Consider the following 4,665-nt stretch of genomic DNA (forward strand, 5'->3'; position numbering starts at 1 on the left):
CAACCCAATGCAACCAATATAGAAAACATATTGTGTCTGTTTGCATATAGCAGATTACTTGGAGCTAATTCAAATTGTTATGCCAATTGCTTCAGCTGATGCTGACCTTGTCAATGTGTCAGACCATGTCAGATCATGTCAGATTAAGCAACTCAGGGTATTCTTGGGTAAGTATGAATTATTGATACAAACATAGTCTTTTTTTCCCATTCTCTTTGGCTGAGACTGATAATGTCTAGAATTGGGGTACCTAAATGAAATTAGGGTTTAATTGAGGTCTAGTGGCAGATTCGGGGTACAAGGAGTCAAATGGAGCTCCCCTGCAATCCCTTTGGATTCAGCACAAGGATACAGAGTTAAATGAGATCTAGTAGTGGCGCAAGAGTCCCCTGTAAAGGAATTTACAGACCTGAAAACTAGATTGATAAAAGAGGTTTATTTTGGGGTTTCGAAGTAAAATTAAAGTCTAATTAGTAAAAGATGAAGTTAGAGATAAAAGGGTGCCGGAAATAGGATCCCAGTGGGCAGAGAGTCTTTGGTGCCAGGCATGGTGCTAGCATGTTTAGAGCCTCTGAAAAGAGAGGGCTCCAGTCTGGCTTTTTTGTAATAGGGGACTTTGGCTACAAGCTGAATGGGGCTTGTGGGTTTCAGTCAGGGTTAGAATTTGAATTGAATTCAATGGGTTTCAGGACTGAGCCCTCCCCAACCAGATAACAAAGATGAAACTGTTTGTGCTTGGGGTAGAGTCCCCTCCCTGAGGCAGAGTCAAAGGAGGTTTTCTCCTTTAAGGATTTTTCAGAGTTTTGGGATTTCCTCTTCAAGACTAGTCAGCAATTTATTTTGACATTGGAAAGAGCTCAGGATATTTTCATTGTCATTCCTGAAGGTATTTCACTTTTTCGTATTTCCATAGTTTTGTGATAAGAGACCACTACTATATTGTTTATACATGTTGACTAGGCTTGTTGAGGGTATGGGGTTAGAAGTCTTGAATTAGAGAAATTGTATGAAAGATAAAAGAAAGATCAATTCTAAAAAAATTTAGGATCCAGCCCATTTACTTAAATTTGGGAGAGCACTTTAAATGAGAAGAACCCTAACTAAATGTGAAGCCGATTCTAAACCATTTTGAAGAACTCTTATTCCTACTTTGGCATTATTATGGTCCTTATTTACTGAGTAACTTCAAAGTATGCTTCTTTAAAGTGGAGACAAGAATAGGCTGTAGCTTTGGAAGCTATAAAGCAAAAACTTGGCAGACACTGAACAAATGTTAGGCTTCTGGAGGAATAATCTGCTATAAACAGCTACTTGCCCTGTTTAAGAAAGAAAGAAAAGAAAAATGAGTTGGTTTCTTGTTGTTGGGTCCTAGTTGCTACTGAACAAATGATATTATGTTGACTCTTTTTTTGTGAGGTCCCTATTATGAGTTGTGTTTCAAGATTGTTATAAAATGGGTGCTTGTGAAGTACAGGCTAGTTCCTGGAGGGCCTTGGAGTCAGTCAGAGTCAGGATAAATTAAAGTCTTTAGGCGGAGAAGTGAAGGAGACAAACTGCCATGAGGCTTGCCAAAGATGTATCCTGGATTCTCAAGTCCAAAACCACCAGCCTCTCTCCTCCTCATCCCCACAGCTGGTGCAAGCTCAATGTGGTATAACAAACATGAATTGTACATACAAGTAGTGATATAACAGGTGCTTCCATTCTTTTTTGTTTGTTTTGGTTTAGGCAATTCGGATCAAGTGATTTAGTAAGTATTAAGTGTCTGAGGCTGGATTTGAATTCAGGTTCTCCACAATCTAGGGCACTTGCTCTACCCACTGCCATCTAGCTGTCCCAGACTTCCATTCATTTAAAAAAAAAAAATTAATCCATTATCATGTTTATCTGAGTCCCTCAGGTGTTATTGCTTTCATGAATAGATTATGATATTGTCAGAAGCTGAACCCTTTAGTCTCAACTAGTCTCTTAAGGACTATGATATCATAAATAAATAACTTCCTATTATGAGACATATAAAACAACTGTACTTTAGAGGCCATTGATTCATTAAGAAGGGACACACTAAATGATGGAGCCCTGGAAAGTTCCCCCCAGAGGGTTGAGTTATGATTTGCATGGCTGGCAAGTGAGAGATTAAGGAATGAAATATATAAGATTTTTATTTGTATTTATTCTTGGAAGGTACGAAGGAATTTGAATGAGGATGTAGAGAATAGATTTGGATTATTAAAGACTCTTCATTTGGGGGTCAGGACTGATGAGGAATGCAAATGGCTCCCACATTACACAGTTGTTTCTGATGCATTATACAAAGCATCAGAAATATCACTATTTGTGCTATGAACCTGGCATAATTATTTTAGTGCTGTAAAATCCGACAGGAAAATTTAAGAACCTTGCTGACAAGGAGTGGGATAGAATAGAAATAACCCCTGTTTTTTGTAGGTTAGTTTGGTCTTTAAGGGAGTCAGAAGATGGAGACCATTTGGTTTCCTTTTTGCCTGAGTTGATGTTAGTTTTTATCAAAGCTCCTACTGCTTCTGGAGCAGAGTAACAGTGCTTTATCCCCCTATATATATTAGAAGTTGTAGTCTTTTATTTATAGGAAAATTTTCATCCTATTCTATGATCTATGAGTGACTACCAGGATAATGAGCAAAAATGTATAATACATAATATTCTAAGGAAAGCCAGACTCTATTGGTGTACATGATTGCAGTAGTTTTATTTCCTGAAAAATCAGTGCATACACATTCCTCTAACAGTTCTAAATAACTCTATCTCTCTCTCTCTTTTAACAGCTTTTTATTTACAAAGCATATGCATGGGTAATTTTTCAATATTGACCCTTGGAAAACCTTCTGTTCCAACTTTTCCCCTCCTTTCTCCCACTCCCTCCCCCAGATGGCAGGTAGTCCCAATACATGTTAAATATGTTAAAGTATATGTTAAATACGATATATGTATTACATATTTATATAGTTATCTTGCTGCACAAGAAAAATGGGATCTAGAAAGAAAGTTTAAAAAAAAAAACTGAGCGAACAAAAATGCAAGCAAACAATAGAAAGTGGAAATGCTATGTTGTGGTCCACACTCATTTCCCAGAGTTCTCTCTCTGGGTGTAGCTGGTTCAGTTCATTACTGCTCTATTGGAACTGATGTGGTTCATCTCATTATTGAAGAGGGCCCCGTCCATCAGAATTGATCATCATGTAGTATTGTTGCCGTGTATAATGATCTCCTGGTCTGCTCATTTCCCTTAATATCAGTTCATGTAAGTCTGAGTAACTCTTAAAATAGTTCTATCACTTATGTCAGTTCTCATGGAGTGAGGAGAGGGAAAGAAGACATCAAGTTAATCTCTATTATCTATGAAAATAATTTTTAAAAATACATTAACTACAGTGTCAAGAATACAGTGTATGCTTTGTAGCCCACAGCAGAGAATCCTTAGTTTTGGAGAGAAGTGGTGTGTTTCTATATTTCTATTTTCATTTGTAGTAATAATCTATTTAGTAGAGATTCAGAGGATTTTTTTTGGTTTATTTTATCAATGAACAACAAAACAAAGCTTTATTCGGAATCAGTCTTATGAATTAATAACTCTTCTTCCCTCCTCCATCCTATCTCTATTTTCCAATTTTTTGTATAAAGTCTCCCTTTTCGAAACATTCTATTCCACCTTCCCTTCATTCCCATTTTATTGCTGGCTGGACCTCTAGCAAGCAAACAGCACAATTTGCTCCCATTTCAAATATGTCCTCTCTCAGCACATTTCCCGCCCCTATCAATTTCTTATCTATGAAGTCATGAGAGCTGGGTATGTGCTTATTTAACCAACATTTTCTTCTCCCCAAGAGGTGGGGGTGGGTGTAAACTGTGAATCATGTAAACTTGCCTTCCAATTTTTCTTCTTTCCCATCGGGCTCACAGCTACCACTGTTCATATTTTAGCAAAGCTGCCTCCCAATTCGGCCCCGGGGATTCGCCGGCAACAGGTAGCTAGCTGTCTTTCATAATATAAAAAAGAAAGAAAAGGAACACGGGCACGGAAGAGTGGAAAGGAGAGGAAGACAGTAAGAATAGAAAAAGGAGAGGGAAGGAGTTTAGATCCACCTTAATTCAAAATCGTTGGCTCGCTCCACGTAAATGTCAGCGCCACTCCTCTCTCCCTCCAGTGTTCCTCTCACGTTATGCAATACTCTTAGCACATAATAATACCACAAATGGTTGAGCTGAGGGAGGGAAGGCGAGAGGGAGGAGTGGATGCAATAGAAAAAGGGAGGGAAGGAAAGCTTCGGCCGTGGTGTCGTAGGAAAAGAGGGAGGGAGGAAGTGAAGAGGGAGGGACGTGAGCAGTTTAAGTTTCCAGCCTCCTCCTTTATTCCTCCGCCCCGTAGAGTAGTAATCATTGGTCGTAGGATGGGCTCTGAGCTCTGTGATTGGGGCACAGTGGATGCCAGTCACCACAGAGGCCGTCAGAAGAGTACGTTGCGAGGAGCACGATATTGACCTACTAACACAGATCTCTGGCGGCGGCGGCGGCGGCGGCGGCGGCGGCGGCGCGGTGGTGGTTCCCCGCAGTAGCAGGCTGGCAGACGCCTCCCACTACTCCTCCTCTACCAACCACCACCCCATCCCCCTCCCGCACTCCTCTCTC

Source organism: Sminthopsis crassicaudata, chromosome 1, assembly GCF_048593235.1.
Source record: "Sminthopsis crassicaudata isolate SCR6 chromosome 1, ASM4859323v1, whole genome shotgun sequence".
NCBI classification, from domain to species: Eukaryota; Metazoa; Chordata; class Mammalia; order Dasyuromorphia; family Dasyuridae; genus Sminthopsis; species Sminthopsis crassicaudata.